The 26,511-nt window shown below is 31.0% G+C and overlaps 1 pseudogene; it reads left to right on the top strand.

Annotated features, from left to right (window-relative positions):
• The first annotated feature begins 8,841 nt into the window (after positions 1-8,841).
• On the top strand, positions 8,842-18,053 carry LOC131634794 (MDIS1-interacting receptor like kinase 2-like; annotated as a pseudogene).
• Positions 18,054-26,511: the final 8,458 nt, after the last annotated feature.

Below are 26,511 nucleotides of genomic sequence, written 5' to 3' on the forward strand. Positions count from 1 at the left end.
CTCAACACAGTTATTAGGAAGTACAGTGACAAAAAAGTGTTTTAATAAATAACAAAAAAAGGCACATAAAAAAAGAATTATTACTACGGCGGAATAAATACCTGAAGAAATAAGATCTTATCTAACGTATTTTTTGTAGTGCCGATAAAATTAATACATGCCAGTTTTCTCATCACTAATTAAATAAAAAAATTGCTTGACACATTTTTCACCAACAACATTAAAAAATATTAAATAAATAGTTTTGACTCATACAATAAAAATACACAAATAATATTTATTTTTAGTAAAACAACATACGACACAAATATTTATAATTGAAGAATAAAGAAACAAGAAACAAACATTTTCCATGGATAAATATATTAAAAATTAAAAAAAAAATCTTTGTCACTAATTTATAAAAAAACAAGAGATAATTACAAAGGGTAATTTTGACTATAAAATATTTATTTTAACGGCCGCATTTGTATTTCAAACTTACTTAAAAAAATACCAATTATACTTTTAATCAAATATATTATTCATCTCCTTATGTTTACATTTAACTTAATAACAATAGTTTCAACAAATTCTTGCCTCAACCTAAATGATGATATCATAGAACAAGATCCACAATCCATTATGATAAACTTTTATTGATAGGATAACAAGGCATACATGAGAATGATGTTATATGAACAAAACATAAGCAATATTTAATAATTCAAGCACGTTTAAAGGAAGCGAGGTCCCATGGCGACCCAAATGCCGATTCCCATATAACAGCTTCATAATCGTGAGAAAATAACCTATTTTTGGCGGAAAGAGTGAGTCGGAAGGTGGTTCCATCGTTGAAAGATTGGTATTCACCTTTGATAAGTTTCTCAAACTCTAGTAATGCTCCTTCTTTATTGTCAAACTCAGTGACAGCAAAACGGGCCATTTTGAGATAATGTATATTAGTGATGTCCTTTATGGGGGCAAAACTTGGTATAGCTTGATTCATGGTGGCTGAAGCCAACAAAATAAGAAGGGGGAGAACAAGGGATTGAAATCTCATGATGTTTGTTTGATACCTTTTCAAGCACGAGAAGCCAAGATGATGTGAGTTAGACTTGGTGGAGTGACTAGTTAGTTATATATATTTTAAATAATTACAAGTTAGGTCAAGTTTGGTAATATACTTTTTCACTCATGGAAATTAATCAAAATTTTCATTACATTTTATTTTCTTGAAATATATTATATTTTTGTTTACAAATTAAGTAAAATTTATATAATTATCTATTCCCTCGGTCCTATTTACAGATTCATTTAATAATTAATGTATATGATCTAATAAGATACATTAAATATTAATGAATATAAAAAATAAATTATCTCTTATAAATAAAACCAGAGATAGAGAATAATATATAATATATAATTTGATGTTTCTAATATTTAATAAACTAGCAATTAATTTTATAGAAAAATGTGGTAAAAAATTACATTTCATTCTAGAAAAAATTTAGTCAAAAATATAATATATAATGTCATATAAAAAATTGTCATATTATTCTTTATATATATATATATATATATATATATATATATATATATATATATATATATATATATATATATATATATATATATATATATATATATATATATATATATATATATATATATATATATATATATATATATATATATATATATATATATATATATATATATATATATATATATATATATATATATTATTCTTTATATATATATATATATATATATATATATATATATATATATATATATATATAAGCTAATATAACAATTAGCATCAAATCTATTATAATATATTAAAACAGAAACGTGAATTCTCATTCTGACATTTCTTTTTCATTTGTGTGGCACATAAAACTCATACACTTTTCTCACTCCCTAAAACTCAACTTCCATTCACAAACTTAAAAACCCTAGAACTTTAATGGAATCCATAACTCAGAAATCCTTAAATTTGATTCAAACAAAAAATTGATTGAAACCCAAATTATAAAATCGATTGATTTGTTCCCAAAAATCAATTGAAACCCTAACCCATATTCTTTCACCAACAATACATTCGGTTTCCAAATTTCGTTACAATCTCTATATTGGTATCAGTGCTCAAAGGATCTTGGCATTTTGACAGGTAACATCACATTCATTTAGGGTTGATAGTATAGTAAATGATACATATCTTGAGAGTATTCCTTTTTTCAAATGTTGGACCTTAAGCCATTCTGATATAGGTATTCACGAATATTTTCTCATGGTGTGTGGGTGTGAGTTGCTGATTTTTATGTCGGCCTAGTCAGTATGGCTTTATTAGGGTTGGTGGCGATAGGGTTAAATTTGTCTATATTGTCCATGAAGTGAGAAAGTAAACAAAAAGGGATATGAAAGTTCCTTCTTTTGGGGTATGGATCCAAAAACAACAAATTGTGCCTTATGATGAACAAATAATGCATATTTGTTTAATGTTTGAATAGTTGTAAGTGTAGTATGTCATTAAGCAATGAAATGCTATAGTTTGGGAACTTCGTTTCATAATTTTTTTTAATGTCCCATCATCCACATGAGACGTTTAGACCAAGTTAATCACTTTCTTTATTTAGTTGTTTAAGAAAATAATTTGTCATTTATTTATCATGAATTTGTGCAAGGGCTCCAAGATTTGGGTTCCTAACAGGGACTTTTCCTGGCTACCTGCTGAAGTACTCGAATCTTCCGAAAAGCAAGTCCGCGTTGAAACGATTCCGGTAACAAGGTGATTATTATGTTTGTGCCTTTTCTACGATGCTTGCGTTTGCGACTGACTTATACTAATTCATTTGAATGATGGTTTTATAATGGTCGTTGTAGCAGGTTGCTGCTCTGGAGAAATTATTTCCTAGGGATGCAAATGAAGATGAACATGGTGGATTCGAAGATATGATGAGGTTGGCTTATTTGAATGAACCGGGGTTGTAGTATAATATTTGGAGAAGATGCATGCTTAATGATATATATGTAAGTGTTTAGTGTTGGAATTTTTAGTATCTAGATATTAAGGCTCTACTTGAGCTTATTCTTCCACTTTTACAATCTTAGTTTATTGGTGAAATGCACGTGAGTCTATAATTTTGTTCTTGCACTTTGTGAATATGGGAAATGCTAATTGGTGTTTGGTCATGATTTAGAGCAATGATGATTGAAGGTCATGGCCAATCTATTTTGGTCAGTGGTGAAAGTGGTGTTGGGAAAACTGAAACAACAAAACTGATTATACAGTATCTTACCTTTCTAATGATAGATCAGTTGAACAACAAGTTCTTGAGGTGAGCTATCATTGTTAGGCGTTTAATTCACTTTGAAATTTTATTTGTGCATCAATATGAGGTGCTAATTTCACTTTTTTTATTGACTTAGTCGGATCCACTTTTAGAGGCATTTGGCAATGCAAGGACTGTCAGAAATGATAATTCAAGGTTAACTCAGCTCTTTTTAGTTTACTTATTTTACCAATCTTTGTTTTTTTTTTCTTTCTCACTCACCTCTTAGATTATAAGAAAGATAATATCGAGTCCTTTGTATGACTTATGATCCATTCTTAGTGTTCTTAGTACCGTAGGATGGCTCGTACCTGGCGATGTTGTAAGGTAGGTTGGTTGCATGTAGAAATATGTTCCATTTTTATGCATACACTTATCAGCTGCTGTAGTAAGTGAAGTATGCCCTTGTATTGGTGAAGTCATAATTTTCTCTTAATTTTTGCTTTCTCAGTACCTAAGATGCAAGAGACACATGGTGATCATTATATTAAAACTCTTTGAGAAACTGGTAAGAAAAAAGAGACTGATACAATTAGATGGCTCTAAATAATTATGAAGAAAAAAAGGAAAAAAATGATTGGTAGTGTACTTAAGGTAGATAAGTTCTTTTTTTGTAGTTGATCTAACATTTCCATTCTTTGTTGATCAAATGATACGAAGAGTTTATTGAAAATAGTGGAGTTAACTCATCCATTGGCTCGGATTACCCTGTTTCATTGGAAGTAGGAAACTATGGTTGATATTAATTTTAGAATGATGCTAAACTGCTAGTATTTATTGAGTTTATGGATACATAAATGATCATCTTTATATGTTGAGAAGAGTTGGCATGTTGGAACTGTATTGATGTATGTTGAGAACTTAGTTTCATAGATAATTTTACACATTGCTTAGCCATGAAATACTTACAAAAAGTTTAGTCATTGTATGAATTAGCACAATAATTTATAGAAACTCAAATATAATCTTTGTCAAAGCTATGGCAGAAAACTAACACTACGATTCCATTGACAGTAATGCCATTGACTCTATTTATATTGATGGTATCAAATTCATCATAAATATAAACTTATAGTGTTGTTATACTTGTAGTGATGGTTGTGAGTCCTCTTGCGGTTTACTTATTTAGATTTATAGAAATCATGTCACAGCTTTTGAATACTTCAGCATATGTTTCACTAAGAGTACATGGTAGAGTTCCTTTTCTTATTTAGTTATATATCTACACATATCTATTAACCACTTCAATATTGGCAATGTAATGTGTTTAAACTTGATTGAAGCTCTTGAGGAAGTTGTTTTTAATTAGTCCTTCAATTAAGTAACTAATATATCATTTTCAACAGGATTGGCCAACTGTATCGATGTGTGTTTATATTGGTGACGGTATAACCGATGAAGATGCATTCAAGGTATCCAATAATCTTAATTGTTTTATTTAATCAATTTTTTATTTCTTAATCAAGTATATTTGTAACTGTTTGTTAACTATTTTGGATAATTAACAAACTAATTATTTTATATTAAACAAAAATTAAGAGATAGAGGACAAGGTTTTGGAATTCTGGTCTCTAAATTTCCAAAAGAAACTACTGCTTATTACACTCTACAAGAACCTAATGAGGCAAGCATGATTTAATTAATTAATTAATTTGTTTACCACTGTATTATTTGTACATTCCTTAAATATATAAATTTATTATTTAATTATTTAGATATCACGCAGGTTATGGATTTTCTGCAGCGTTTGGTGGAGTGGGAAAAATTATCTGCAAAATTCATTACTTTTTCTTAATTTTATTTTGTTTTGAATATGGCATAGAGCAAAATAGAATGAAAATCTAATTTCAGGGATTGAAATCTAATTGTTTTATATTGTAGATGAATGGGACAACTTTCTTGAAAGAATTGGTCGAGTTTCATCCGCTGAGGATGCAGAACTACAAGAAAGTTCTAGAGACACTTTGGAACTTTATTTTTGGGCATCTTATTGAGGGCAGACTTTGGAAAGACCAGACTATAAATTCTTGGCAAATCCTATTTGTCTGAGTTTGTTGATATGAGTTGATGCGTAGAAAATGTATTCCCCGTAATCTTGGTCTCTCCCCTCAGTACTCAATGTTATGTTTCCTCAATCCCTTCCTCTTTGGATTTTTTCAGTTTGTGGCATGATACATTACAGGAGATTTTTGGTGTTGTAGAGCTATCTAGAGGGAAGATCATTGGGAGGTAGTTAAATAAACATATTTCTTGTTCCACTACAATTTTCTGTTTTTTATTATTCTAATTAAGCATGACATGTATATTTACCGACATCTACTATATCCATAGTTTATAATTATTCTCAAAACAAATTTATTACAAGTCAAGGTTTTGAATCATCACAAGAATCACGAGCACAGGCAGCGAAAGGCACCTGAAGCTTCTGAGATTACTTTGTTATTGAAGAGATATCAAAATTGTGTGCTCGCATTTTACCAAGAACCCTTAGTATTAAGACTAGCAGTATGATTATGTATTTTATATGGGCATATGTGTGCTTTAGATTCCATTTCGTTGCTATTTTATATTATAAGGAATATGTTGAACGAAAATGTATATATTATTACCTTTTCATAATCTTTAAAACCCCTTTTATAATATTTAAAATTTTTAATGGTCTTAAGATAGCGCTTCTAAAAAAAGTGATATTAAAGAGGGGTATATAATTGTTAGTGTAATATAGGCTATGATAGCGCTTTTAGGGAAGTGCTATTAAAGATTAGGCTTTTAATAGCGCCTAAAAAATGCTATCATATGTGGACAATCTATAATAGCGGGGGCTTTAATAGCGCTTAAAAGCGCTATTAAATGCCAAAAAAAGCGCTTTTAAAAGTCTCTTTTGGCGTAGTGCATGAAATAGGGAAACCTGCAATCAGAAATACTTGTCCCATGATGCTTCTTCTATCTACCAAATTACCACACCAATCAGAGTCAGAGTAACATGGTGTAGGACATGAATAAGACGATGTTGGTCTCATGTCTTCCAACTCATCCCAAATGACTTTGAGGTCAGTAAAATAGATGGATAGAGATTTATCACCTTGTTGTATGAGGTGCAGTTCACGGAGGAGATCAGAAAAACGAAAGTGATTACCTTTGGTAAAGCGTTCCCGCAGATCTTCCCATAGATCGAAGGATGAATCGAAACAAATGGTGCTTTGTGCGATGTGAGGTGAAAGCATGCGATTGATCCAAGATAGAACCATGTTGTTCGCACGATCCCAAGGCTTAAATTTAGGGTTAGAGAGGCAAGGTTTCGGAAGACCACCATTGATGAAAGAGAGCTTTTTCTTGGATGTTAAGGCGCGGTGCATGAATTTGCTCCAGTGGTGATAGTTGATGTCATCAAGAGGAGGTGCAACAACGGTGGCACCAGAATTATCTCTAGGATAGAGGTAATAGGGGTTTCTTAGGTTCAAGATTGGATCGGTGGAAGATTCATTGAGAATGGTGGTGTTCTTAGGGCTTCCATCGTTAGTGGATTTAGCCTCTGATTCCTCGTCGGATGTCATGAAAAGAAGATGATGAAGGTTATGAAGGTGAAGCTGATGAAATTGAGTGGGTGGATATAGTCACTGATACCATATTACAACGGATATGCACATGTAGAAGAAGCCCATTGGCGGTAAATTGAAAATATGAAATTGAAATTATTCTCTTAAGTGTACATGATTGACTTGGATCCAATTATATATGTAACTATAATGGGCCAAGTAACATACACACAGACTGGCCCAATATAAGCTAGGGAAAGCCCGTAACTAAGTAAAGTAATACTATCTAATACTTTGTGTGGGTCATCAGTTGAGATAATGTCTAATCTTTTTGTCCTTGTGTGGATCTTTGGTTGAGACAATGTCTAATCTTATTGTTACTTGTGAGATAACTTTGTTACTGTGGTATAGAGTATTTAAGTAGTTAGGGTGGCAAATAGTTATCCCTCACGATCCTAGAGTCATTTTTGAGTTTTATTTATTTATTTAAGGGGTAGAACTAAGTATAGGGGTGCCTATTTGTAATCTTGTCCATATGAAAAGCTCAACATGATGTCATCTTTAAGTGAGACACAATTTTAGACCACCTCAGTAGAGAAGAAGATTTTTTTGGCCTGTACATAGTTTTTGGGTATACAGGGAATGAATTCTTGCACCTTCCACTACTACAAAAAAGGATTTTTACCTCTGTTGAAACAACGCTTTTAACTAAGTCTGGTGAACGAAGTAAAGAAGGGTGTAATGGAAAGTTTGTCACTTTACTGCTCAGTTGGTTTTTGCACCGAGGTGAAATCCTCAACTTTTCACCCTAGTTGGTTTTTCATTCAAGGTGAAGTAAACCACAACAAAACCATTATCCAAGATGAATTGCAAGAGCACATAAAAGTTTTAATAATGGTTGGTTCCTTAATGTAATCTATTCTCTTGTAATTGTTAAAACTATTTTCTTCAATATATGATTGTTAAAAATGTTTAATGTTGTTAGAAAAACATTGATGTAGTTGTTATTGTCGTTGTTGTTTTGTTGTTGTTGTTGTTGAGTTTTAATATTTCAAACAACAACAATAAATTATAAATTAAAAAATAAATAAAATAGGGTTATTTGAATGGGGAGTTGATAAAAAATTTTCTTCTCTATTGCCAGCTCAACTGATGTAATGAGTCATAAATAAATAAAATTAATAGGGGGTTTATCAAAATTTTTCCTCTCGGTTGGATGCAAAACCGAGATAATCGGTAGTATTTAAAAAAAAATTGAAGTGTGGTGCAACTATGGTTTACATCTTGATTGTTCATTTGTTGAGGTAAAGGCTTTATCATTTATTTGTTGTAGTGTTCACAGATTGACTTAAGAATTGTGTCCTCTAGTTGCAGCTATAGTTGATCAATTGTTTATCTTAATTTTGAGATTTCTGGTGGATCTTTTGGTTCTCTTTTGATGGTAAATTTAGTTGATTTGGTTGATTTGAGATCTAACATGTGAATTGCGAGATAAAGTAGTTGTAGTCTATTTTGGGTGGTCCTCTGCATAATAAGGTTGTTTGGTTGTTTGTACTAATTGCTATGTGGTTTATCTTTAGTTATCCCCATTCTTGTGCTATGTGGATATGGAGTTTTTCTCCTTGCGATAGGTTTTTGTCAAGTTAAGATAATTTTAAGCCATGTGGACCAATCCTTTATCAATCAGGATATTTTCAAAGAGGTGACTATTGTAGTTCTACATGAATAACATATATTCCTCATGGACAAAATAATTTTCACCCGACATGTTGGTTGTTGTTGTTTTATCTGCAAACATTTTTTACCGTCTCACTAATTATATCATTAATTAAATTTACAGATATATATATAATAAACTTTTTATCTACAAATTTTTTACCATCTCATGAAGTTTTCTCAATGTAACACTAAACATAGTAGCAACAAAATCGGTGGCTTTAAATATCTGAATGATTGAAACACTACATACCCTATAGCTTCCATACATGGTTACCATATTTCCAACGCTTGAGTCCATGAAGTTTCTAACCGTTTGGTTGTTTTTCTCAATGTACTTTTGTGTACTCATAAATGACTCTCCTTCACTTGTTGTTACATCCATGACACTTTCATCTGCTTCATCCACTTTACAAAGCAGAGAAGCAAGTGCTTTGTTGAAGTGGAAATCAAATCTTGACAACCAAAGCCAAGTTTTGTTGTCTTCATGGAGGGGTAATAACTCATGCTATTGGCTTGGAGTTCGGTGCAATGAAAGTTCCATGTCTGTCTCTCATATAAATCTCACAAATATGAGATTAAAAGGTACACTTGAAAGTCTTAACTTCTCGTCACTTCTAAGTGCCAAAATGTACTTATTTTGTGTATGTAAATAGTGGCACTTATCGATACTTTTGTTAATACCGTTTGAATAATTCCCTGTTTTGTGTATAAATATGTATACTTTGTGAATAGTTGTATTTTCATATACTTTTATACCATTTGATAGTTTTTCCTTTTTTTATAGGTATTCATGCTTATTGGAGCCTTGAGGAATAAAGTGTCAAAGGCACGGCTTCGATTTCGCAGTTTTGGTGCAAGGCAGACTTCCATAGGCTCAAAATAAGGATGACCAAAATCATCATTTTGGTTTCCCTTTATTAATTATTGGATAGATAATTGAATAAGCTTTCCAACGCTTTGAACCGGGCGCAAATCGGAGTTACGGTTCTCAACTTATGGCGAAAACAAGATTTCACTTTTGCTGTCATCCGCTAAGCGGAGCAGAGCTCGCTGAGCGACCATGACAGATAGCAGCTCGTTAAATAGGGTTAAAAATCACATTTTTAGGTTATGTTTTGGGGTAATTGTTCCCAAATCATCAAACCTTCATTCTTAGGGTAGATTAGCTTAGAAAACAACTTCGGAGGTTGCATTTGGATGATTGGGGGTGGATTGAGCGTCGAACGGAGCTGACAAACCGGGAGATTTTCGGTTCATTTCTCTTCTTCTTTGTGTATTTCTCTTTTGTTGGGTTTTGTTTGTATATTTACCGATTATAATGTTATGTTTAACTTGCTTTACAAATCTGTGTTGATGTTGTTATGGATTTTTGCTCTATGTTGGGGATTTGGGTTACTTTAGAGATAAACTTCTTGAATCCTTATCTAGGATGATTATCTGTTAGTTTCTGAACTCTAGAGATAGATTTAGAGCTAGCATTCACTGGGGGTATCTGTACTTAATGCTTTCGTGTTTGAGCGGCGCACGAGAGATTGCCGACGCGGGAATACGGATGTTCTCGCGACTTCGAGTTAGAGATAACCTTAGTTGTGAGATGATCTCGTTTGTGCTCCAGAGATGGACGCTTATGTGAGAGATACATGATGACATAGATGAGTATCGTAGGTTGAGTATAACGGATTCGTAAGTGTATGTTTGTGAAGAGTGAATATATTTACATTCCTGATAAGTTATTTCTCTTCTAAGAATGTGTTTATTCTTTTCCTGTCTATATCTTTGTTTACTTTTTTCTCATTCAATCCAAAGTTCGAAACCGTAGAAACTGTTGAATGTCATCTCTCCATCTCTGAGGACGATAATTCCCGGATCAATATTTCCAAATCTTTTTTTGTTGCTTGCCCTATACTGCATTCAACAACTTCCAAATATTGTCACTCTTGATCTTAGGGTCAACTTGTTGAATGGAAGTATTCCTCCTGGTATTAAGATGTTGTATAAACTTTCTTATCTTGATCTTAGTGACAATCAACTTTCAGGAACAATTCCATATGAAATAACACACTTGACTAGTCTTCATATTTTATATATGGGTAATAATATTTTCAATAGTTCCATTCCTGAAAATATAGGTGCATTGAGGAATCTCAGAGAATTTAGCATCAGTGATGCGAATCTCGTAGGTACTATCCCAATCTCAATAGGGAAATTGTCCTTCTTGTCAGATTTGTTTCTAGAAAAAAATCAACTTTGTGGTAAAATCCCTCCTACAATTGGAAAATTAGTAAAGATAAACAATTTGTTTCTTTATAGCAATAATCTTTCTGGGTCTATTCCTCCAGAAATCGGGGACTTAATGAACCTAGAATATCTAAATCTTCATGAAAACAATCTTTTCGGATCTATTCCTCAAGAAATTGGGAAGTTATTCAACCTACAAACTCTATATCTTCATGTCAATAATTTTTCTGACTCTATACCTCGAGAACTTGGAAAGTTGTCGAACCTACAAGATCTATATCTTAAAGATAATATTCTTTCTGGATCAATTCCTAGCAAAATTGGAATGATGAGATCTATGATACAAATTGATCTGTCAAATAATTCTCTCTCTAGTAAAATCCCACCTACAATTGGAAACTTGAGTCATTTACAAAATATTGTCTTTCAAAATAACCATCTAAATGATTCAATTCCGACCGAATTGAATATGCTTTCAAATTTGGAAACATTCTTTGTATATGACAACAATTTCATTGGTCAGTTTCCTCCTAACATTTGCTTTGGTGGAAACCTGATTTCGATTTATGCTACTAATAACCATTTTAATGGACAAGTTCTGAAGAGTTTGAAGAATTGTTCAAGCCTTATGAGACTTTGGCTTCAACATAACCATTTTGATGGAAACATAACTAATGATTTTGGTGTATACCCAAATTTGAAGCTCTTGGGATTGGATGATAATAATTTTTATGGCCACCTTTCATCCAACTGGGGTAAGTTTCATAATTTGACACATCTTAACATCTCCAAAAATAATATATCAGGTTCTATACCACCTGAGCTCAGTGAGGCTTCCAACTTATATTCAATTGACTTATCTTCAAACCATCTCACAGGAGAAATTCCTAAAGAGTTAGGAAACTTGACCATGTTGGGCAAACTCGTTTTAAACAACAATCATCTTTCTGGTATTGTTCATGTAAAAGTATCATCGCTACAGAAACTTGAAATCTTTGATGTTGCAGCAAATAATCTAAGCGGTTTCATCCCAAAACAACTTGTAACTTCGTCCAGATTATGTAAATTAAATTTGAGCCATAACCAATTTAGAGGAAATATTCCTGGTGAGTTTGGTAAATTTCATGCCCTTGAAAGTTTTGATCTGAGTGCAAATATTTTGGATGGAACCATACCAGAAATGCTTGGAAAGCTAACACACTTAGTAACATTGAATATTTCACATAACAACCTTTCTGGGTTTATCCCGTATTCCTTTGATCAGATGATTAGTTTGTCATTTGTTGATATATCATACAACTAATTGAAAGGTCCACTTCCAGATATGCGAGTATTCAATAATGCAACAATTGAAGTGTTGAGAAATAATACAGACTTGTGCGGTAAAGCTTTTGGCTTGAAGCCTTGCAGCGGATCTCATAATCATAAAACTAAGAATCTGATGTTATTGATAGTTTTACCTCTTGCACTTGGAGCTCTAATGCTAGCATTATTTTGTTTCAAGTTCTCAAAGTATTTATGCCGAAAGCGAACCACAAGAGACAACCAGGATGGCGGAATTATCGTTGCTCCAGATAATGTATTCACAATATGGAGTTTTGATGGGAAAATGGTGTATGAGAACATTGTTGAAGCCACTGAAGAGTTTGATGACAAATATCTCATTGGAGTAGGAACACATGGAAGTGTCTACAAAGCTGAGTTGCACACAGGCCAAATAGTTGCTGTTAAAAAATTCCACTTAGCAACAAATGGAGAAAATTCTGAAATAAGATGTTTCACAAATGAGATTCAAGCTCTGACTGAAATTCGACATCGTAACATTGTGAAGCTATACGGATTTTGTTCACATTCACACGTGTCATTTTTGGTTTACGAGTTTGTGGAGAAAGGCAGACTAGATAAGATTTTGAAAGACGTCGAACAAGCAATTGAATTTGATTGGAGTAGGAGGGTGAATGTAATTAAAGATGTAGCTAACGCTTTATGCTATATGCACCATGATTGTTTCCCTCCTATTGTTCATAGAGATATATCAAGCAAGAATATACTTCTTGATTTGGAATATGTGGGTCGTGTTTCAGACTCCGGAACAACTAAGCTTCTTAATCCAGATTCAGCCAATTGGACCTCATTTGCAGGCACATTTGGATATTCAGCTCCAGGTTAATTTTGTTTCTGTTATTGATAAACCTTGTAATTTGTGTTTTTTAATCACAAATCTCTTATTATTTTGATTTTTGTACAGAACTTGCATACACAATGGAAGTGAATGAGAAATGTGATGTGTATAGTTTTGGAGTATTAGCATTGGAAATACTTTATGGGAAACACCCTGGAGACATCATATCTAATAGCATAGCAGGATCAAAACTTATACTACTAGTACTTAGACCCGTGCGAGGCACGGGTGAAATATTTTCTAAGTAAATAAAATATTTGAAAAACACTTATAATTTAAATTTATTATTTATTAATATATTAAATTGATATAAAATTTATAGTAAGCAAATATTTAAAAAATCATAATAATAATTATATTATATTAGAAATATTAATAAATTATATTTTGAACAGAAATTCTAGTTTTGGAACATAAAAAACGATAGTAAATTAGTAATACAAGATTTTAATAATTCACACAGTAGGATTTTACACGTGTTAAATTAAATATTTTATTCTCTTTAAAATTTTATTGTTATAAAAGGATTAAAATCTCATATAATTTCGAAAATTAAATGAAGGTACTATCATCATATATTAAATAAATATCACATATTAAATAAATGATATGTTTTAAAAATATCCATAATAAATTTGAGAATATATTTAATTAATTTTTTTAATTAAATGATATTTCAAAAGTAGTCATAATAAATAATACATTTAAATAATAATATCATTACCAAATATCTAAGATAGTCTCATGCTATTCGCTATTCATCATGAAAAACGTGGGAAAGCAAAAATTATAAGCTATATTTTCTATTAGCATGGCAAATCAGTCTAGTCAATAGATACTTGGTGTAATCTTTAAATGTAATAACTATTATGTTAAAAATAATTAGTTATAAAAAATTACTTTTAGGAATATGCAAAATCCTTGTCAAACTGGTTTAGTGATTAAGATAATTTTAGTAGTATATTAATTTATTATATTAAAAGTATAAATACATAATTTCATTATATATATATATATATATATATATATATATATATATATATATATATATATATATATATATATATATATATATATATATATATATATATATATATATATATATATATATATATATATGGAGCGTATCCAGTGAGAACTGATATTTTTGTGAAAATGAGAACTATTATTATTAACCGTTAGATTTAATAAACGTTTGAGATTTACAAGTTTTATATAAAGAATACCTTACTCAATCATTATATGATGCACTTATTATTTAAAAATTCTATAAAAAGAGATTCTTACCAAAAATATATTTCAGATGTATTTTTTTATTTAAACTATAAGTATTTTTAAAATTAAAAGCAAAAATTCAAAATAAAAATTCTGAAAAATAATATTAGTTTCAAAATGATCAAAAACACAAACTCTTTACTCATCTTCCTAGTATTAAAATGCTTTTTATATAAAATTGTGTCATATAGTTTTAAAAAAACCCAATCTTAGAAAAATAATTTAATTAAAAAATTATTTTAACATTGTATATGTCGTATTTTATAGAATCATATTATTTTTAAAATTTATTTTCATAAATAAATTATTAAAGACTTAATTTTAAAATCAAATAATTTTTTTAATATCTAATAAAAATTTATTGCAATAATTAAATTGTATTTAATATATTGTGAGTTTTGTGAGTTTTAATAATTAAATTGTTATTAATATATATTAATAACAATTTAATTATTGCAATAAATTTTTATTAGATATTAAAAAAATTATTTGATTTTAATAACTAAGTCTTTAATAATTTATTTATGAAAATAAATTTTAAAAATAATATGATTCTATAAAATACGACATATACAATGTTAAAATAATTTTTTAATTAAATTATTTTTCTAAGATTGGGTTTTTTTCAAACTATATGACACAATTTTATATAAAAAGCATTTTAATACTAGGAAGATGAGTAAAGAGTTTGTGTTTTTGATCATTTTGAAACTAATATTATTTTTCAGAATTTTTATTTTGAATTTTTGCTTTTAGTTTTAAAAATACTTATAGTTTAAATAAAAAAATACATCTGAAATATATTTTTGGTAAGAATCTCTTTTTATAGAATTTTTAAATAATAAGTGCATCATATAATGATTGAGTAAGGTATTCTTTATATAAAACTTGTAAATCTCAAACGTTTATTAAATCTAACGGTTAATAATAATAGTTCTCATTTCTCACAAAAATATCAGTTCTCACAGGATACGCTCCCTATATATATATATATATATATATATATATATATATATATATATATATATATATATATATATAAAAGATAAGTTCTGAAAACTTATAAAAAAAGGTTTATAAATAAAATTAAGTCTATAAAAGAACTTTTAGCACATTTATTTGTTTGTTGTATGACATTTCTTTTATCTCAATTATAGGCACATCTTAAAAGGAAATTAATTAATATTTTCTTTGTTAATACGATTCTGTTAAGTAAAATATCACAATGAAATTAGAAAACTATTAAATTTATAATGGTAATAAAAAGTATTATCGATAACACGAATGATACAAAATTCTAATGTCAACATTGATAGATAAATTTATCACTGTTTTTACAAAATACCCTAGACAACTGCTAATTATAACTGCAAATATGAGAATAACATGTAATTTTTTCATAGACCAAAAAAATTCAGCTATAGCAATGCCATGTTGTTAATGACCAACTTCTTATTATCCATTTTAAATGGATTCTACGAAATACATAAATACAATGTTAGAGATGCCAAGTGAATAACGTTGCCCCTAATATTAAAATAGTATATCAATATTGATCAATATTCATATAGGAGTTGATATAGTTGTATTAAGTGGGAAAATCTTACTTCAAAGCCTTCACTAATTATATCTAGTTGATAGAAACAACAACTTTTTCCTTCAAACTTTGATTGAAAATTAGAAACTTCATGCACATCACTAATTATATCTGAAATATAAGAAGATCTAAATTCATATAGAGAACGCACTTATTAATATGTTTGAAAGGAATATATGAAAGTAATAACCTTCAATTGTGTATGATTTGCAATTTCCTTGAAGAATCTCAGCAAAATCTTTAAAGAGATATTGTTTCGTAGAAAAGTTGTTATAAAAACTATTAAAAAAAAAATTTATATTCAAATATACATGTTGCTTTAAATAATATTTTCTTTTTCGTTATCAATAGAAATTCAAGATTCTTTATTAATACTCAATCATTAAGTTATAATCTACATCTCAATTGAACTGTTATTATAATGTTTCAGCAACTCAAATATTTTATTTTCATACGGGAAACAACTACAATTACGAATATGAATCAAGTTGAGGCGGCAAATAGGCATGAACAACAAAATAAAAGTATGTGTAACTTACTAAAAACTTCTTGAGCAGTGAGTCTTTGAGAAGATTCTACACAAAGCATTCACCTTATTAAATCCTTAGCAGATTTCGAGCTCCAGTTCCAAGGGATGGGAACCTTATTAAATCCTTAGCAGATTCCGAGCTCCAATTCCAAGGTTTAGATGGGAATCTTATTACATCCTTAGCAGATTAGTCATCTTTAACACTAAAAACTTTCATAAACACTTTCTCAAATCCTCCAACTTGAATAATTCTTGCTCCTAGTCTTAATTTCCCTTTTGCCACATCTATTATCTTTGATCCAAGTTTCATTGCAATTGACAAAAACTGTTTCAAGCAATCATTCAAAAAAGTTTTATTATCTTTGCCAATGCTAAAAAATTTAAAAATGTAACAAAAAAATATAGAAAAACTTGTCATAAAACCGTCTAAAAAAAGTCTAAAAAATCATAATAGAAAAGGCTAAAAAATATAACAAAAAAAACTTGTCATAAAACCTTAATAATTCAAACCAATATCATAATAGAAAAACCTAATAAAATGCATCAGGCAATACAAATTTAACCTCCCAAATTCATGATAAAATTTAGCTTAAACTGAATCAACTTATATAGAGAATACACAAAAATGACTAAACCCCCTAATTCTAAAACAAAGGAGAACAAGTAAAATAGTTTCGAATAGGCAGATTCACAAATCAATTAACAGTGTGATTAAACTATGGCGATTTATAAATTACAGTCTAGTAAGATCTGAATCCATGTATCATAGAAAAGTAGGGTTTGTGAAAAAAAATAGAGAATGCGAAAAGAGAAACTCACAAACTGCTTCCTTCAATGGGTTCTTCCAACTCTTTTGTAGGGATATGAATGGGTTCTTCCAACTCTTCTGCATTACTCTGGCTCCCTTCAATCTGAAAGCCTTTAGATTTCTGATTTTTTTTTAGTGTTACGCTTCTTCATTTCAGGGTTACGCTTATGCGCTTTGTCTATGGCTTCATTTGTGATGTGTTTGTGTAGCATGCGATCGTAGATATGGTGAAGAAAGTGGGATGGCGATTTTGTTAGGGTTTGTGTAGAAAGAGAGAAGAGAGAAATTGGGACTCAGAGAGAGAGAGAGAGAAAAAAGTGTGGGAAGGGGAATGGAAAAGTGTCTAAAAGAGAAGAAAGAAAGATATAGAAAAAGAGTAAGGGAGATGAAAGGTGAAGAGATAGAGAAAGAACAAAGAGATAGAGGTGTAACTTGAAAAAGCAAGTGATATATTGAGAAATGAAAAGGTGTACATTGAAAACAAACGAAATAATTATTAAAGCTTAGAGAATATGACATTAATATTATATTATAAATTATAAATAATAATTAAATATTAAAAATAAAATTTTGATTAATTATAGGAACCTTTCCACTAATAGTAAAGTTAAAAATAGCATGGAGTCCTAAAAACTTGACACTTGGCAAACTTGTCCAAATTCTCATCTAGCTTTATTATATTGTATGATGTCATTGATGGATATGTTGGACCAACGTCTCCCTTGTCCAATGAATCCTAAAGCTAAGCAGTTATTATCCATTACAAAGACAATAATTTCTTGCTTGGATGAAACTCCACGATCTCGTCCAACCATAGAGCAGGTTTTCATGGAGATTTCAATATCATAATAGTCTTCCTAAATGCTTGAATATTGCTTTTTCTTCTTAATTTTTGTAATCATGAAAAACATTTTGGCAAGTTGATCATTTGCAATCAATTCACAATAAATGCTTTTAGATGTGTGGCGTGAATAAAGATGTATCTATCCTTGTATAAAAAAAATGTATCTATCCTTTCTCACACATTTCATTTTGACATTATTTGACTTTGAAAACTAAATGTCTTTTTTAGTGTGTATCTCCCTAAGTTTAGTTTTATTAATGGGTCATGCTAACATGTGCCCTAAGGGCACATGTTAAAGATACTATAATTAAAAAAAGTTAAATGTAATTAAATACAATAAATTAATATTTAAAGTTTCGATACATTGAATGCACGCGTTCCAATAAAATATTTCTATAAATATCTCATTATCTTGTGCCCTTGGAGCACATGTTAGCTTTTCCCTTTATTAATTGGTGACAACTTTGTTACCCATCTAAAAAAATTGGATAAGTTTATCCAACTGAATTGTCTTAAATTTATTGGATTAAAATGGAACACTTTGGCATGTTATTAAATGAACAATAATTTTACATTCTAGCAATATTATTTTTAATAATTAGAAATTCATCCTGTCATTAATATGTCATAGTTTCCAATGCAAAAATTAATTGATACTTTATCTTTAAAGGAAGATAATATTACGTTTTTTTTTTAAAAAAAAAATCATATCTAACAAAAAATCATTATTTTATACTTACTGACATAATTACGTTTAAAAAAAACATGTGTGAATAAAAAAAAACAGCATATGTACTGATTTCTTTTTGATGTCTTTTTTAAAATAATATATATATTCTTAAAAAAGAAATTAGTAGGTTAGACATAGCTAATTCACAAATAATAATTTTTTGTTTTTCTTTAGAGTGCTCTTAAAGAATATATATTTTTTAATCAACTACCTAACTAAGAATAAAATATACCACCAAACACCCTAATTTACCCTTAATGAAAAAAATATTTACTCTTACAAAAGCCCTTGATTGTAATTTGCTAAATCAAAGTTTTATTCCCACCAATCAAATTTCTCCATTCCTCCAAGTGGCACTCCCTTTCCAATATTTCTATTGAGTGTTTCCTAATATCTATTGGTTCACAGTTTGGTCTTTTAACCGGGTAAACAATTTCCTCTATTCATTTTGAATTTTGAAAACTCTGTACGTGTGTCTCTCTTCCTATCTTCTCATCTCTCTTTTCCATCCCTAAACCCTAACAAAACCAATATTTTCTCTCATTTTCTGCCGTCGCCCCCTTTCTCTCCTCAAACCCTAAATCTTCCATCGCCCCCTTTTCCCTGGTCTCAGTTTCTCATTCCTTTGTTACTCTAAAAAAGTATGTTTTCCCCTCTTTTATTGTTCTCTCTTTCACATCTTCTTCTTGTCATAACAAATTCTGCTCATAACAAATTTTTTGTTGTGTTCTTTGGTTGTGGATTGGGAAAGAAGCAGTTTAAGAGTGTGGTTGGTGTTCGTTTGGATGGAGAAGGAGGAATGTAGGCGAGTTGCAGTAAATGGTTTGGTGTTTTGAGATGCAGCTCAATTTTGGTGACTGAAACATGGCTTGTTGTTATAGATCTGATATTTGACAAATATGATTGTCTCATGAAGAAGAATATTCATAATCGAGAGTGCTGCTCAATTTCTAGGGTTTTAAAATTGTTGAAAAATTATGATTCTTATTTTCGTTTGAGAAGTATGAAGTTTTTATTGATGTTTATTATGTTTATATATTATTATTTTGGCTATTTTCTTGATCATATATTGGTTTTAGAATTCTTATTGATATCTTTTTGTGATGGAGCTTACAATTTTAAATATTTGGTATGATTGCTGATACGCACATAATATTTTGCAGGGTAATCTTTCCTGAAAATTGGAGAAAGACAATGGTTTTCTTTCTGTCAAGGGGATAGGAAATACCCTAACGGTGCAACGTCTAATCGAGCAACAAGGCATGACTACTGGAAAGCTACAAGAAATGATCTTAATGTGATATTCAGTTCTTGGTCAGTTGGAGTTAAAAGGACACTGGTATTATCTTTAACTAACTATTTTTGTTAAAATTATTGTTTCTGTTAACCATCACCTTCATTATGTAATTAGGAAGAATAGTTTGTTAGTGAATAATATGCTATTTAACTTCCATCTTCATATGCATCTTTATATTGGTTTAATCTTTGAGTAATTATAAAGATGTTTCTTCGGCATGTGATCTACTCAAGCTTTTAGAAGTTTCTTCAGCTGAAATTTTTTTTCTAGCTACTTATGGTAAGTTAAACCCCCCTCTTGGAAAAATAATGTGTTTTAAAGGAAAGTTTATTATGCTGCAGGTTGCGGCAGCTGCCGTCGTGGTAGGCTATGTCCATCATGGGAATGGGTGGTGGGACGCATGTACAAGCATTTATAATACTTCTTTGGTCAAATTTGTTCACTGTGAATGAATTGTAACCTTTTTTTTCATGACATGTTTGGAAGAACAGATACAATGTATCAATATCAAGGCGACCTCAAATGGATTTCCCTTTTCAGGTATTTCCTCTATGAGGTTTTTGACGTAAAATTCTGTAAGTAATGCTTTTGATTTCACTTTGGCAATGTGTTATATGTTCTCTTGAAAACACGGCCACAATAACACCGTGAAAGGTCAGTTTACGCGTTAATGTTTGATCGATTAGAAATGAACTAAAATCATGATTCTAACATGATTCTTGCACTTCAGGTGAGTAATAATGGATATGCAACATCAGGTGATGGTCGAGGCATTGAGAGAGTGGAAGTGTCTCTTGATGGAGGGAAAACTTGGATGACAGCTTCAAGGTTTTAAAAAAGTGACATTCCTTACACGGGAGAGGATGATGGCCACTGTGATAAATGAGGTTGGGTGCTATTTGAAGTCACAGCTGAAATTCAACAAGCACTGAGATTATCGCAAAAGCGGTATGTGATATTTCTTATGCTAAGTTTCATATAAGAGTAATAAACAATCTCCTATAATGTCTATTGAATTCCTTGGACTGATTTTGCAAAGAAACGTATTACAGTGTTATGTTATTTCTATTATTGTTTGGAAAGAAATGTATTATGTTTCTGATAGCAAATGTATTTGGATTCTTTTGGATGTAGTTTGGGGCTAGGTTGGCATTTTAGCTGAAGATGTCTCTACGGATAAAGGCTGTGGTGGATAAATTCGTTGAGGATTTGAAAGAATCATTGGATACTGATATTCAGGATATGGCCATGAAGGACAGAGAGATGCAAAGTTACATTCAAAAGATAGGTACCTAATGGGTTCATTCAAATTCTGAATTTCCTTTTGAAAAAATTAATTAATCTCCTCTTCTATATAGATGGAAAAAGAAAGATAATAATGAAGTGCAAATTCCCTAATTTCATTTGTATAACAACAAGTATTTGGTACATTTTGATCTGTTGTTGTTTCTACGCCTTCCGTGTGTTTATCTCAGGGATATCTTTAAAATGGTTAAGGTGAAAGGATAAAGCAACATGTCAATGCCAATTTCACTTCTCTTTTGATTGGAATACAATGATATGTTATGTAGTGATAACTGATATATCATGTTGAAGACGTTTCTGAGTGACCGATACTCGTATGTCAGACAATGATATGTTATGTAGTGATAACTGATATATCATGTTGAAGACGTTTCTGAGTGTTCCAATTTCAATCAAGTAAGCTTTGATATCTCTTTTTCTGTAGGTTTATATACATATGTCTACAATTACATGGAGCTCTATCAATCAAGTAAGATTGAGTACTTTCAACATTTGTGACTTTAGTAACTAACTATTGTTGTTGTCTTGGGAGAAGAATGTTGATTCTTTCACGACCCTTTATCGGAGCTAAGAGTGAGGTACAATCAAAATTGACAGCAAGGAGGTATACTGGTGTTCTTTTCTTCTCCAAGCTCTTTCATCCTTTGTTGAAAGAATTGGATTTGTTTAGATCCATGTTAAAGCCATTGAAACAAACACTGGACTCATCGTCATCAACTACTCCTCTTTCCATGCTTAAGTCGCTGAGGACACACGGTAAACAATTGGATTGGTTAAGTCGCTGAGTCCGCTTTCCATATATCTCATTGTAGTTTGAATTTTTTGCCGGATAAAATCTGTGACATACTTTCACTTGAGCATATAATCCATATCCAATAGATTATGATTATGTTTATGTGTTTACCCTTTAATTGTTGAGGCTTATACAATTACACTTAACAAGTGAGTTTTTCTTATATATTAGTTTTATTTGAGAATAAAAGAGAAATAGTTTAGAATATTATTGTTCTATCTGTCATAATCTTATGCAATGACTCCCCGGTGTATTTTTAACATGCATGAATGAGAACATATATTTGTTTATGCACGTTTGAGTTTCTGCCGCGATATTGCAGCCGTGTTTCTGGTTGTTTTGTGTAATTTTCTGCATTATTTGAAATATGTTTTTAAAGTTCTGGTTAGATCACGAATCTAATTTAGTATGCGAGTCGATGTTGTTTCGTGTAGCTTTGGAACTAAATAATTACAATGTTGATCATAATTGTCCAAAGAGACATGTGTGTAAAAAATCACACATTGAGAGCCAACTACTCTACATTTGTATGGAAGCCCATTGTACTGGAAGCATCAACTATCTAATAGAGAATATTCAACATAATTAATATGTCAAACATTATTAAATATTAATATCAACGTATCATTATTAACCAGAAAAGAAAAATCATTATTAAATATTAGGAGGACTGTATCATTAATCTAAGAGTGTCTTGATGATATTTCTAAAGAAATAGAATTTAAGTTGATATATCACAAAATGATTTTAAGATATCTTGCATCTGCCTATTATACCACTCTTAATATATATCGAACATATATCAATGTCGAGTTTTATAAATTCAAGTTTTTCAATTCCTCCTATCATTTGAATAAACTATGAGATGTTTGAAACAATTTATAGCCTAAATTGTATTATACAATAAAAATTCTTACTTCATATTTTATTATTACATTTAAATAAATTATATACCAATTAAAATTAAAAACTATCCAGCTAAGAAGTTTTCACGGGACTCTACCACCACAATATCTATTTTATTTTAATCAACAAAATATTATAAATATTTATAATTAGCATAAACTCACTATTTTTACGGGGCACTATTACCACAATACACTTTTTATCTTAATCAACAAAATATTATAAATATTTATAATTAGCACAAATTCACTATTTTCACGGGACACTATCACCACAATACCTTTTTTTATTTAAACAACAAAATATTATAAATATTTATAATTATCAGTGATATTTGTAAATATTTATAGTTATTAGTCATATTTATAAATATTTAAAGTTATTAAACATATTAAAAATATCATGTTGGTGATTGGATAAATATTTCTTTAAGGTTATTTTTAGTTATTAGGAATTTTATAATAACAATGGTATATCACCAACAACCTAACCTTATCGAATTACCAAAGATATGAATGACTATTGTATTTTTCATGTTCTTTTTTTTACATAACTACTATATATAGATTCATTTTATCTATATTATATTTTGTAAATCTCAAATTAACATTTCTCATTCGAATTTTTAAACTTTTTTTTATGCGTTTGTAATATATTATTCATCTTAAGATTTGAATTACCCGTGCGGACGCACGGGTCTTCTACTAGTTATAAATACAATCTTCTTAAAATTTTAATTACACACCAATTGTAATAAGAATATTGATAAAATGTATTTATAAAAAATATTTTTAAGGTTGGAAGTTAAAATATATGTTTGGAAGACTTAAGTGATATTTGACGTTTGATCGCGATCTGCAAATGGGATGGTGGACCTACGGGAGTCCGATTGATGAAATTTTTAAATTTGTTTATTTCTAATTCCATTTAACACGATTTGAACGGATCGATATTGAAAATTTTAGTCAATGTTTTTCCAATGAAGGAAATGGTTGGTTGAAAAGGATCCTTTCTAAAGGATGACATGCGAATTTTGATCTGGGAATGTGATCGTGGACCTCAAAGAGTCTGATAGATGAAAATTTTGAATTTGTTTGTCTTTTAGTCCATTTTATACGATTGACAGTCTGATATTAAACATTCTAGTCGCTGTTCTTCTAGTGAAAGAAATGGTCAATTGAGATGGACTCTTTCAAGTGGAAGATGTGTGAATTGTGATCTAGGATGGTGATGGTGGACATTCGGGAGTCCAGTTGATGAAATTTTTTATTTTGTTTGTTACTTATTCAATTTTACACGATATGGATGGTCCGATATTGAAAATTTTAGTCGGTGTTTTTTCAATGAAGGAAATGGTCAATTAAGAAGAACCCTTACTAGAGGATGACCTGTGAATTGTGATATGAGATTCTTACACAACTTCCTGAGAACAACATCCACAGCCCACTACACCAATCTATTGCTCAAGTGGTTCACTTGGAAAATGAACATGGTCAAAAGAAGAGAAGAAGGGAGGTGGTCAATGATAATGATAAGGATACAATTACTATTGAAGCAAAACAACATTTTTTATCGGTAAGTCCTGGCAGCCAAGACTGCGGGGACTCATGAAAATCTTAAGTTGGAATTGTCGGGGTCTGAGCAACCCGCATTCAGTTTCGAATTTGAAAAAGCTGACTCAGCAGCACCATCCGGACATTATATTCTTATCTTAAACTTTGGCTAACAGCCGCAGGTTGGAAACTATTCGGGTTACCCTGAAGTTTGAAGCATGTTTTTCTATTGATGCGGAGGGAAGGAGTGGTGGCTTAGCGGTTCTGTGGAGGAATACGTATTGCTGAAGTGTTAGTAATTTCTCCAGAAACTTTATTAACCTGGTTATCAAGGATGAGAATCAGGGTGATTGGCGCTTGTCGTGTTATTATGGCTTTCTAGAAAGAAATAGAAGAAAACTTGCGTGGGATATGCTAAGGGATATTCGAAATATGTCGAACTTACCGTGGTGTATTATTGGCAATTTTAATGATCTTCTGTCGCAAGACATGAGCATGGGATGCACACTCATCCTAATTGGATCTGTTCGGGGTTCCGGCAAGCGATGAGTGATTGTGACTTGATTGATATCGTTCTTGAAGGATACCGGTACACGTGGGTAAAGAGTCGAGGCTCTGCGCATATGGTTGAGGAAATATTAGACCGAGCTATAGCGACGCTAGGATAGATAGAGTTATTCTTGAATGTTTCCCTGACAAACCTCATGGCATCTCATTCTTATCATAGCCCTATTATGTTATCGTGCGACTTACCGCAACGTAGTAATTATATGAGGAAATTCCGCTTTGAAAATAGTTGGCTTCAGGAACTGGATGTTAACGAAGTTGTTCATGCGGGTTGGTTGCAAGGTGAGATCATTGAAATGGAGGGTAGGCTCTCTAACTGTGCAAAGAATCTGGAGGATTGGAGTAGAAACGGGAGAAGGAATATGAAGGACGAGATCGATCGTCATCGAGTAACAATGGAGATGTTTAGAGGTGGGAATGATCAACAAGCGGCGGAGAAATTCCTAGAGGCCCAATCCGAGTATAATAAAGCTCTTTTAAAAGAAGATGTATATTGGAGACAACGCGCTAAAATGCATTGGTTGCGTGATGGCGACATGAATACTAAATTTTTCCACCAGTTTGCTACTGCTACGAAAAACTTTAAGAGGATTGACATGTTAAAGTGTGAAGATGGTAGTGAAGATACGGATCAAAAGACTCTTTGTGACATAGCCAAAGCTTATTTTGAAGAACTGTTCAGTGCTGGCATAGGGAGCTATGACCCAGTTCTTTGTTTGATTCACCAAAAGATTACCGATGTCGACAATATTCAGTTGCTTCAACTGCTGACTATGCTTGAAGTTTGGGCAACCCTTTTTGATATGCATCCTAATAAGTCCCCGGAACTGGATGGATTCAATTCGACGTTCTTTCAAGCATACTGGGATGTTTGTGGCGAGGATATCTACCATGCAACCTCGATTTGGCTTGACAGAGGTTATTTTCCAGCTTCGCTTAATGACACTAATATTTTCCTAATTCCTAAAAGTGCTAAACCAAGTACATTGAAAGAATTTAGGCCCATTTTACTTTGTAACGTGATTTATAAGATTGTGTCGAAAGTGTTGGCAAATAGGCTCAAGAAAGTGTTGGATAAGTGTGTGTTTGAAGAGCAATCGGCTTTTGTGGAAGGTAGATCTATTTTACATAATGCGATGATTGCAACTGAAATTATCCATCATCTTAAAAGAAAGAAGGTTGGAAGGAAAGCGTCGTTGGCACTTAAGATTGATATTAGTAAGGCTTATGATAGGGTGGACTGGGGATTCCTGAAGGGGATGTTGATGAGACTGGGGTTTGCTGATAAATGGATCCATTTGATGATGATGTG

The sequence above is a fragment of the Vicia villosa genome, unplaced genomic scaffold (assembly GCF_029867415.1).
Source record: "Vicia villosa cultivar HV-30 ecotype Madison, WI unplaced genomic scaffold, Vvil1.0 ctg.001354F_1_1, whole genome shotgun sequence".
Taxonomy (NCBI): domain Eukaryota; kingdom Viridiplantae; phylum Streptophyta; class Magnoliopsida; order Fabales; family Fabaceae; genus Vicia; species Vicia villosa.